This window comes from Podarcis vaucheri (genome assembly GCF_965113315.1).
Source record: "Podarcis vaucheri genome assembly, chromosome: 2".
NCBI lineage: Eukaryota > Metazoa > Chordata > Lepidosauria > Squamata > Lacertidae > Podarcis > Podarcis vaucheri.
The window spans coordinates 117,548,868-117,560,408 of record NC_138760.1 but is presented as its reverse complement, the minus strand read 5'-3'; the positions used below and the strand labels follow the sequence as shown (position 1 = coordinate 117,560,408).

The 11,541-nt window shown below is 44.8% G+C and overlaps 1 long non-coding RNA gene across 2 annotated transcripts; it reads left to right on the top strand.

The window, feature by feature from the left end:
* The first annotated feature begins 1,498 nt into the window (after positions 1 to 1,498).
* LOC309525429 lies at positions 1,499 to 5,816 on the top strand. 2 transcript variants are annotated; one of them, XR_014216271.1, is made up of 3 exons: positions 1,499 to 1,989; positions 4,060 to 4,199; positions 5,609 to 5,816. It is a non-coding gene; the product is annotated as an uncharacterized lncRNA (long non-coding RNA). The 2 variants fall into 2 exon arrangements; XR_014216272.1 differs by lacking the exon at positions 1,499 to 1,989 and adding an exon at positions 3,549 to 3,787 and having other exon boundaries at positions 4,063 to 4,199.
* The last annotated feature ends 5,725 nt before the right edge of the window (positions 5,817 to 11,541 follow it).

The window sequence follows — 11,541 nt, the reverse complement described above, 5'->3', positions numbered from 1 at the left end:
CTCATCCTGAAGCAAAGTTCTTAACCCGAGGTACTACTTCTGGGTTAGCGGAGTCTGTAACCTGAAGCGTCTGTAACCCGAGGTACTACTGTACAGCTAATCCAGAATGTGGCAGCTTGACTGGTGACTGGGAGTGGCCACCGAGACCATATAACACCAGTTCTGAAAGAGCTACATTGGCTCCCAGTACGTTTCCGAGCTCAATTAAAAGTGTTGGTGCTGACCTTTAAAGCCCTAAAGAGCCTCGACCCAGTATACCTGAAGGAGCGTCTCCACCCCCATCGTTCAGCCAGGATACTGAGGTCCAGCTCTGAGGGCCTTCTGGCAGTTTCCTCACTACGAGAAGCGAAGTTACACGGAACCAGGCAGAGGGCCTTTTCGGTAATGGCGCCCTCCCTGTGGAACGCCCTCCCTTCAGAGGTCAAACAGATACAACAGAAACTATACAACTTTTAGAAGATGTCTGAAGGCAGCCCTGTATAGGGAAGTTTTTAATGTTTCATGTAGCAATATGTGTGTGTGTATAGGTTTGTGTGTGCCCGTGTGTCCTCCTTTTCATCTCTCAGATTTGCACAAAACCAGAAAAGGTACAAGCAAACCACATTTTTTAAAAAAAAAATCTGCACCAGATAAATTGAGCAGCAAACTGAAAATTGTGCACCGAGAATTTACAGTTGCTTTTATTTAATTTCCAGACTTCCTGTTTCTGGAGCACTCCTGAAAGGACCTTATCCCCTTATATTGATCCATCAGATTTGCACAAAACCAGAAAACAGCACGAGCAAATTTGCAATTGCCCAGCTGTGTGGTTTTGTGCATTTCCTGTGGGTTGGCGGCGGCGGGGGAGAAGAAGAAGAAGAAGAAGCGTGCACAGCTATCTGTGTATGTGTTGGTAATTAATTGGTATTATAGTATCAACAACTTAGAAGGTGAGGGCAAACACAGCATGCCTCCTGGAAACACCAAAATTTCTCCTTTGTAGTTCAGTCAGTAGATCATGGGCCTCTTAATCTCAGGGTTGTGGGTTTGAGCCCCGTGTTGGGCAAAAGCTTCCTGCATTGCCCTCATGGTTCCTTCCAACTCTACAGTGATTCTTTGATTCTGTGATTCCACGAAATTCAAATACAAGCAGGGGTGGACTACTCTGGTCGAATGCAAAGGGGGAGGGGAGCGGATTAACAGCTATACAGTGGTACCTTGGTTCTCAAACACCTTGGTTCCCAAACACCAAACACCCAGAAGTAAGCGTTCCAGTTTTCGAACGTTTTTGGGAAGCCAAACGTCTGATGCGGCTGTTGACTACTGTTTCCCGGGTGCCTGCACCAAGCAGAAGCTGCGCCTTGGTTTTTGAACATTTCGGAAGTCAAACGGACTTCTGGAACGGATTAAGTTTGAGCACCAAGTTTGAGAAGCAAGAGTGGACATGTCCCTGGAGGGTTACATTTGCCCACTTTAAACCGTGTCCAAGGCAGATGAACCTCTCTGCTTGCCTAGTCATGATCTCTTTTCCCTCTTTCCTTATTTTGAAGGCAACTGCCTCCAGGGACCAAAGGCAGCAATTACTTTGCGATATCTTGAGGGCACTGCAGTTGTGACACAGGCTATTTGCCGCACAGCCCTGCATTTTATTTATGGGGCCAACGTGAGCTTGTGCTTAATATCCCTGTGTGTCTTATCTCCCCAAATCTGGCTAATGGGTGACATGTTCAGGACAAGGAAGCCCTTTTACCTGAACTAGACTGTTTCCTGCATTTGTCTCTCAACTACTCTCAATTAAACACTTAAAGGTTTATAGAGCGCCGTACAGGGCAGGGAAAACTTCCAAGGCTATGTGAAGAACTCGTGACTAACCTCGCTGGTGGGCACGTGACTGGCCGATTCAGGACTGGAAGACCGGAGACCTTGGGTACATAAAGCCACCTGAATTTCCCAGAGGAACAGAACATCTCCAGGAGAAGACATCCAGGACAGGAGAAGCATCACTGCCTTGTAAGTAGGAACCTCTTTATTCACTAGTAGAAAGACTCTTAATCTCGGGGATGTGGGTTGGAGCCCCATGTTGGGCAAAAGATTCCTGCGTTGCAGGGGGTTGGACTAGATGACCCCTCCGATCCTTTCCTGCTCTATAATTCTATGACTAGTTGGTTGTCCCCCATGTTTCAGAAGCCCGACTGACTTCAGCGAGAAGTCAGGCATTTAGCTTCTCCACTCACATGCTGTGGAAATCCTCTTCTGGCTGAGATTTGGCAGGCCAGGAGTCCTTGCTGCTAACTTTCATACATTTCTTGACAGGCCTATTCAGTTGTTTAAATTTCCCCCTAAAGAGCCAGCCATTTCTTACAATCATTTTTTTTTTTTAATGGTACCTTATGTTTTCTTGCACCTGCATACGTTGTTGTAGTCTGTCTTGACATTTTATGTGAGTGGGCGGTTTAGAAATAGTTTAATGAAAAAACCAGACTAATGGGAAAGAATACATTTGGTTTCTGGACTGAACATTAAGGTCTTCTGGTCGCCAGTGGGCTGTATCACAAAGCCTCTGCGATAGCCACATGTATCTCTTTCCGGCTGTTTCATTTTATCACTTTATTTTAAACTATACTACCGATTGTGTATTATGATAACATTACTGTACTAATGTTATTATAATACACAATCTGCGGTACAGTCCCATGTTTTCTTCTTGGATTTTTCCTTTTTAAAAAAACATGGTATCATGACAGCCACAGACAGACAGGTTCTCTCTCTCTTCCCCCACCCCTGCTCCCTGCTCTATCCAAGAAACGCAGAAGTTCATTAAAGGCTTGAATCTGTATCTTACTGGGAGAGCTTTTTGTAGATGCCAGGGTTTCCTGCAGATCTGAATTCATGGATGATGCGTTGCTGTGGGAACTTTAAGTTTGCATACCTTGGCCGCAGCAACTTGTGCACTCATGCCGTAACAACAGAAGCAGGGGAAGTGATGAAGATTGATTGATTTCTCATGCTCCTCTGTGTGCAGAGAAGAAAAAATATGTACCTTTATATCCACAGGCTTTTTCCTCTGCGAATTCAGGACCGTGGGATTGGTTTATTATTTATTTAGCAAAGAACAGGTCACCATTTTTCCTTGAACCGCTCAAATCAACATTTAACATTGTATTTGGGTTGATTTAGGCCAGGAGTAGGCAACCTAAGGCCTGGGGTCCGGCCCACAGACGGTCTGGGAATCAGCAGGTTTTTACATGAGTAGAATGTGTCCTTTTATTTAAAATGCATCTCTGGGTTATTTGTGGGGCATAGGAATTCGTTCATTATTTTTTTTTTCAAAATATAGTCTGGCTCTCCACAAGGTCTGAGGGATGATGGACTGGCCCATAGCTGAAAGTTTTTAATGTATGATTTTAGTGTATTTTTGGTTTCTGTGGAAGCTGCCCAGAGTGGCTGGGGAAACCCAGCCAGATGGGCGGGGTACAAATAAATTATTATTATTATTATTATTATTATTATTATTATTATTATTATTATTAAAAGGTTGCTGACCCCTGATTTAGGCTGCAGTCGAGTAAGCCCTACTGAACCCTGCCAGGCTTAATTCTGAGCAAAGACACATAGGATGAGCTGTTCGCCTTAAATGGTCCCCGTGTAAACGGTGTACTTGGACTGAAGATCACTATTAAGAGGCATTTCCCAATCACAAAAATTAGAGAGCAAAAACTTCTGAAGCGGAGCAAAGTTTAGCAGGGTCAGCTTCTCTCCCTTGCTCTCTATCAAATCAATACACCAGCGCATGGGTGTTATGGAAGAGGTAAGGTGAAAAAGAGCCTGGTCGACTTTTTAACAGCTCAGCCCCTGTACGTTAAACAGCAGCCCATAGGCAGAAAGAAACCGAGTGAAGCTTTTCCCAGCACACAGGTGAAGTGATGGCTTCATTTCAGCATGCCGGCCTTCCGTTAAACACAAAGATACAAGGCTTAACATAGCAGGGAATTCTAGGGAGGAGGGAGAATGTCACAGGCCTTTTTGCACCTTGTCTGTCTTAAGGCCGCAGTGATACATTTCACCCCCATTTCTCCAAAGCAGGTGAATCCAGGAAGCTGCCAAGATGTGTAGTTGCTGCTTTAGTTCGTTTTCGGGTCAGTGTTCTCTCTGGGACGCTTTTGTGAACACAGTGAAGAGTTTCCTAAAGCCCTTGAAGCATTTGCTTTTCGGGTTCAAAGGTAAGACCGGTGGTTTGATGAAAACAGCATCACCGTACACCAGCTTTCCCCAGCCTGGTTTCTTCCAGCTGTCTTGGACTACAAATCCCCTCATCCTTGAGAACTGGGGATGGTGGATGTTGTAGTCCGAAACATATGGGGGGAACCGCAGATCAGAGAAAGCTGCTGTACAGACACGGAATTTACTTCTAACAAAAACATACAGAACATCTCTGGTTGCTTTTAAATGAGCTCATTTAAGGCCTATTTGTCTTGCTTAGCCTTCCCCAATTAACCTCTCTTGTTTGATGCCCTATGCTGGCCTCACAGGGTTGAGTGTTGAGTGTTTCGTTTCCACTTTGATTGTATTATTCTCCACTGTATTCCTGGAAGCTGCCTAGGGAGGATGTAGCGCTGCAAAACATGGGATAGAAATGTTGTAAATAAAAGAATGCTCTCTAGAAGATGGGCCGAAACGTACGCTGTGTGATTAACAAAGGAAAGTTTTCTCAGTTGAGACTTGTGGAACACCAAAAGAGCTCGGAAAGAGCTGAAAAGCACCTCTTTGCCTACAAACACACCACCAGGCGCTAGGAATCTTCTGGTCCATTGCTGGCACCTGGCCCTTTGAGCAGGTCCTGATCTGTGCCACCAGAAACCAACCAAGCTTTGACTCCTGGGGAGACCGCAGCTGAACACCCCTTAGAGGCTCCACCAGTGGGAGAAGGAGCGAGGCATTCACCTGCCTGAGAGGAAGGAAGGAGCTGAGTTGTTGTCCCTCAGGGTGGTGAGGCAGGGAGCCTCACAGAGAGGGAGGGAGACGTCCAGTCAAGACCCAGGGGATGTGCTGGGCAGGGCAAGCAAGTCATCTAAATAAGCTCCTCTGCAGAGATGGAGGAGGTTTTGAGTACGTGCCTCTCTGGCAGAGGCTATCCTTAGGTGGTCCCCTCAAGCTCTGTTGGATAAGGCCATGGAGGGAGCTCCTGCAAGCTAGGTTTACATAGTCCCCTGGTGCTATGGTGGGAAGGCACAGAAATCCCAGACTTGAGACTACCTAGGGCAAGGACATTGTGGCAGAATGCCCTGGTTCTCCTGGAAGAGAGTCTCTCCTGGGGTCCTGAGGAAGCTGGCAGCTGAGCCTTACTTCAACACTGACAATAGGACAGCTTCCTTCACTGCACCTGAGGGGAGCAGGCTAGCTAGAAGCAGGCAGGGAGGAAGGAAGGGCAAGGCAGACTCTATATACTGCCATGACTTCGCCAAGAAGCTGGCAGAGGCCAATGGAAGTTGTAGTCCAAAACATCGGCACTGCACCAGGTTGGCAAATGCTGCTCTGACACCTTGCTGCCCAAGGAACCCTCTGCCTTTCTGGCTCTCTGGCCTTTTGTGCTTCTCCCCGGTTCACATCTGTGTGGTGTTTTTTCCCCCAGAACTGCCTGAGCGTCCTTTCGAGGCTCCCAAGCTTCCCAAGGTTGCTGAGAAGACAAAGTGAGGCGGGGCAGAACATCTGCTGATTCCCTTCCATGATGGACTCAGCCTCCTCTTCTCCTCCAACGCTGGCAGAGCATGGATGGGTCTCCCCCTGACTGTCAAGGGGCTCCGTGATATTATGTTAGCCCCAAATTCCAAAGCAGAATAAAGCTCGTTTTGGATCTGAACCTTTGTGTCTGGCGGTTTCTTTTCCAAGCGAATTTGTCTTGGGTGGGAAGCTGCGGGTGGGTTTTAAGAGACACAACAACGTGGTTTGGGTACAGGGAAGGTACAAGCAGTGGCGTAGCGTGGGTTGTCAGCACCCGGGGCAAGGCAAGTAATTTGCGCCCCCTAACCCGTGGATTTGCGCCCCCTAACCCTAACCCCCAGATGTTGCGCCCGGTGCGGCCGGCCCCCCCTGCACCCCCCACGCTACGCCACTGGGTACAAGTTGTGTTCACTGCCCCTGTCCTTTCTTTAAAAGCAGACGGCCACAACTTGGGAAGCACAAGTTGTATCCAGCGTGGTTATTTTGATTACAGTGGTACCTCAGGTTCCAGAGGTCCGTTCTTAACCTGAAACTGTTCTTAACCTGAGGTACCACTTTAGCTAATGGGGCCTCCCGCTGCACGATTTCTGTTCTTATCCTGACGTAAAGTTCTTAACCCAAGGTACTATTTCTGGGTTAGCAGAGTCTGTAACCTGAAGTGTCTGTAACCCGAGGTACCACTGTATTTGTTATTTATTCAATTTCTACACTGCCCTTCACCGGAGATCACATTTTGGTTTGCAATAGAAAAACACAAAGCTACATAACATAATAGCAAACAAAATAATACCCCCTCCACAGTTTTAAAGGCTGTAGATTGTTTAATTAGCCAAAGGCCTGGGAGAAGAGGAATGTTTTTGCCTGGTGCCCAAAGATATATCTCTAAGGCGCCAGGTGAGCCTTCCTGGGGTTAGCCCTCCTCAAAGTAGGCTCACAGAACTTTAGACATGACTAATTTATGTTCATTAATGTTAATGGGCCTCCTCTGAGTTTAACTTAGTTGGATACAACCTCTAGGACTTTTTTAAATTAAAAAAATCAAAATAATTGCACATCCTCCCATAATAAAATAATAATATTTTTTTATTATTTATATCCCGCCCTCCCCAGCCGAAGCTGGACTTCTCCTCCTCCTCCTCCTCCTCCTCCTCCTCCTCCTCCTCCTCCTTCTTCTTCTTCTTCTTCAAATTTGCATACCACCCTTCATCCAAAGATCAGAGGGCAGTTCACAACATAAAAATAAAAAATGAGAACACAAAATATATAATAAAAACAAGAGAACAGGGAAACATTTCATATTTCAGGCACATGGTGTTCCTAGAAACACATTTGCTTCCAGGCCCTAAGCATATCACAGTACAGTGGTACCTTGGATTACATACGCTTCAGGTTACATACGCTTCAGGTTACAGACTCTGCTAGCCCTGCTCTGTTAGCCTTATACACTGGTACCTCAGGTTAAGTACTTAATTCGTTCCGGAGGTCCGTTCTTAACCTGAAACTGTTCTTAACCTGAAGCACCACTTTAGCTAATGGGGCCTCCTGCTGCTGCTGCAGCCTGATTTCTGTTCTTATCCTGAAGCAAAGTTCTTAACCTGAAGCACTATTTCTGGGTTAGTGGAGTGTGTAACCTGAAGTGTATGTAACCTGAAGCGTATGTAACCCGAGGTACCACTGTATGCATATATAAGAATCTTACGTAAACATTTGTGGATAGGGTTACCATATTTCAAAAAGTGCAAATCCAGACACGAAAGCTGTTGAGCTTTTTTTTTTAGTTTGGCTTTCTAATTTTTTTTGCAAAATCTCATATATACCATATATAAAGTTTTTTAGCTATTTTAAAGGAATTTCGCCAAAATCTACACTTCCAACATTGGTTACCATACGTCTGGATTCCACCCAGACGCTGTTTCCGAAAGCCGAAGCCCTGGACACAGAACTGCTCTTACATGTTTCCTGCTTTCCTCTCTAAACAACTCTCAAATAAGCAACATTAAGAAGTGAATAGAGAGCACTGCCTAGGGCAGGCATGGCCAAACTTGGCCCTCCAGCTGTTTTGGGACTACAACTCCCACCATCCCTAGCTAACAGGACCAGTGGTCAGGGATGATGGGAATTGTAGTCCCAAAGCAGCTGGAGGGCCAAGGATGCATTCCAAGGCCACCTGGAAAACTCAGGACTGAGCTGAAATAGACATTTATCCACCTGCACAAGACGGCAGGTTACAGCAGATGGGGACCAGCTAAATCAGTGCAAGCTGTCTTCAAGGTGATTGCGAAAGTCCAACCAGTGATGATGCCCACAGCCTCATTAGTGGCCGCCTACATGATCTGGGCAGGACAGAAGAGTCTGGGTACATAAAGCCGCCTAGAGGATTAAGACATCACAAAGAGAAGACACCCTGGACAGGATAAACATCACAATCTTGTACGTTAGAACCACTTTGCCCATGTTGAGTAGTGGGGAGAAGACTTGAGAGGTGAACGCTATTTGCTCCAGAAGTATTAAAGATAAAGGTAAAGGGACCCCTGACGGTTAGTTCCAGTCGTGACCAACTCTGGGATTGCGGCGCTCATCTCGCTTTATTGGCCGAGGGAGCCAGCGTACTAAAGGGAGATAGGTTTCTCTCAATATTTTATTCTGTTGATATTATTTACACATAGTAAATTCCTGCACTCTGCTAGGATGGTTACACAGCTCAAACCCAAAAATTGCAGTTATTTGCAAAAGTCTAAAACAGACAGGTCATGAGGCCACTTCCTGCCTAATCAGCTATTTGGAACTGCTGATGTTAGCTACAGGTCAGAAGGTCGCTTCCTGCCTAGCCAGAAACTGCTGTTAACTAAAAAACCACAAGCAAGATGTTTCCTGCTTCACTTCTGCTTTTAAGTAATGATACGAAGGAAATGCTTAACTAGCAAAAGAGGACACGTGTACAAGGAGGTGGAAGAGAGTGCTTGGCGTAGCAGAAAGACAGGAATGTCTAGCAGGCGATATTTTGTGTTTAGCAAGCAATATTTGCTAGCCAATTGGGGAAGTCTGCGGGTATAAGAGAGTGTGCTGAAGTGACTTGCTTTACAGCCAGAATATTCTCAGGAGCTATCCAGCTGGTTGTCTCTGGGTACAGATTGTCTCTGTGCACAGATTTGAAATAAAACTCTTTTCTCCAAAGAAGATTTATTTCCTGGTACTTTTGTTCCCTCCGAGGTCCAGGGGATGGCGTGGCTAATGGATCCCTAGGTAAATAAGGCTTCAGTACAGCTTCTGGGTCATGTGGCCAGCCGCTTCCGGGTCATGTGGCTAAATCGCTTCTGGCGAACCAGAGCAGCGTACGGAAACGCCATTTACCTTCCCGCCAGAGCCGTACCTATTTATCTACTTGCATTTTGATGTGCTTTCGAACTGCTAGGTTGGCAGGAGCAGGGACCGAGCGATGGGAGGTCACCCCATCGCGGGGATTCGAACTGCCAACCTTCTGATCAGCAAGTCCTAGACTCTGTGGTTTAACCCACAGCGCCACCAGAAGTATTAGGAAGTCTGAAAGCCAAATGGGATTGTTGTCTGGAGATAGAAAGGGATATAGGAAGAATTATTATAAAACCTGCTAGATTGATGGGATTGTTTTATTATCTACAGGTACCATTCATCTTACATGGTGGTTATGTTCCTGGTCATCGCATGTATAAGCCAAAATAGCGTGAAGCTGGAACGACCCATAGAAAACCTTTTGAAAATTGCCACACTTACCACTGAAGGATAAATTCAGCTCTTAGTCTTCCTCTCCCTCATTGGATGATGATATGAGTACCAGGAAGGTTGACCGGAAGCCAGAAGAAGCGCTAAGCTGTGATTCATATCCAGAGATGGATTGTATGGGCAGATTTGCTGCTGCTGCTGCTTCCTTTCTTTGTGAGGAACATAGCGACTGGCATCTGTTGCTGTTGTCTCTTGAGCTCCTAAAGCATTTCATTGTATGTCTCAGAATGTCCATAAGCTGTTAAGAAAATAGGTAACAAAGAAAAACCAGCCTGTGAAGGAAGCTTTTCAGTAGTTGAGTTAAGCAGAGTCGCGATTGCTATCAGGCACATTAAAACTTTGTTAGATTTACTTCTGCTCTCATCCACCTTTTTACAAAATACCTAGGCTAAAATAAATCACAGATACTTCGCTTTGCAAATAAGCAAAGGTTTCACTCACAGAGTTTCCAGAAGTTACATCAAACAAATCTTCCATCTGCTGGCAGTAAAACAAAGACGAATAAAGATTCCAAATGACTTTTTTAAAAAAACAGACTTGCTTTCTTTACAAAAGGATTGTGCAATCTTTGAGTTAGCAAAGATGCAGGCTTTAAGACCTTCCTTTTGGGAGAGATTGCACTTTTGCTGAGTCGGGAGCCAAAGCGGCATGGCTCCTTACTTGTTCCAGGAAGCAGGAAGAGAAAAAGACTAAGAAGGGAGGCACCTATTTGCAACTTGGACTCAGGTTACCACTTTCATGTATACAAGTGTGCAGTCAGTAACTGCATATCACATGGCTGGTGGAGGAGCCTACTTTGGTTGTGCACATGTTGTTGGTTTGTTAATTTTGTTCATTTTAACACAGAAAGAGGGGGAAGGAAGTTGAGTTTTGAAATGTTAAAATGATTGTAAAATTAGTGAAATGTATAAACCTGAAAAGCATACATAATATTTTTTTTTTTAAAAAAAAGAGAGAGAAAGAACGACTTATGCTTATACATACTATAAAACACATTCAAAGCACAATTTCCCCCTCAAAAAATTCTGGGCCCTGTAGTTGGTTAAACGTTCCTTCCCCCTCTTTCTGTGGTACCTTAAATTTATTTTTATTATCTTCTGCATATCCAAATTAACTTAATTTGCTCATTTATTCATCAGCTTTAAATATATACTCTTATAAAACTGCCGGTTATTACACTAATCCTGCCAATGTTCTTATCTGTTTACAATTTATCTGTAAATATTCAATAAACCATTTCTATTCTTTTATTAAAAGTTTGTTATCTTGATTTCTTATTCTTTTGGTAAGTCTTGCCATTTCTGCATATTCCATAAGTTTTTGTGTCCATTCTTCCTTTGCTGGGACTTCTGCTTCTTTCCATTTCGGGAGAGTAACATTCTTGCCGCTGTAGTCGCATACATGCATAAGTTTCTATACAGTTTAGGTAGTGTTATGTAATAGCCTTGGATCTTAGAACAATAGGCAAGTAGGATCCTAGAATGCAACAACTGATTGGCTTGCAGGAGAAGACCAATCAGGCTCCAGGAAGAAGTTAATGAGCCTATTAGGCTGGTAGGATCGTAGAATGCAACAACTGCAGGAAAAGACCAATCAGGCTCCAGGAGGGAAGCAGAATCAGCCAATCAGACGGGACTCATTGTGTAAATAGTGTATATAAAAGACTGAGGTTTGGGGGGCAATTCAGTCACTGTTTTACAAGCTGCAATAAAGAGCATGAAATCACTACAGGACTCCAAGTATAGTTCAGGTAGTTCTGTCCCTATAATTTCCAAAAGGGGGGGGGAATAGGTTGTTCTTTTTCTCAATTTGGTTAAAGCTGGTCTGAGGGGAAACACACACAGCCATTTCATAATAAATGGCAGGATAGATACAGGATAGTTGGACGAGAGAGACAATTGATCTAGACTAACATTGGGTGTAGGGATGTAGGTGGCGCTGTGGGTTAAACCACAGAGCCTAGGACTTGCTGATCAGAAGGTCAGCAGTTCGAATCCCCACGAGTGGGTGAGCTCCCGTTGCTCGGTCCCTGCTCCTGCCAACCTAGCAGTTCAAAAGCACGTCAAAGTGCAAGTAGATAAATAG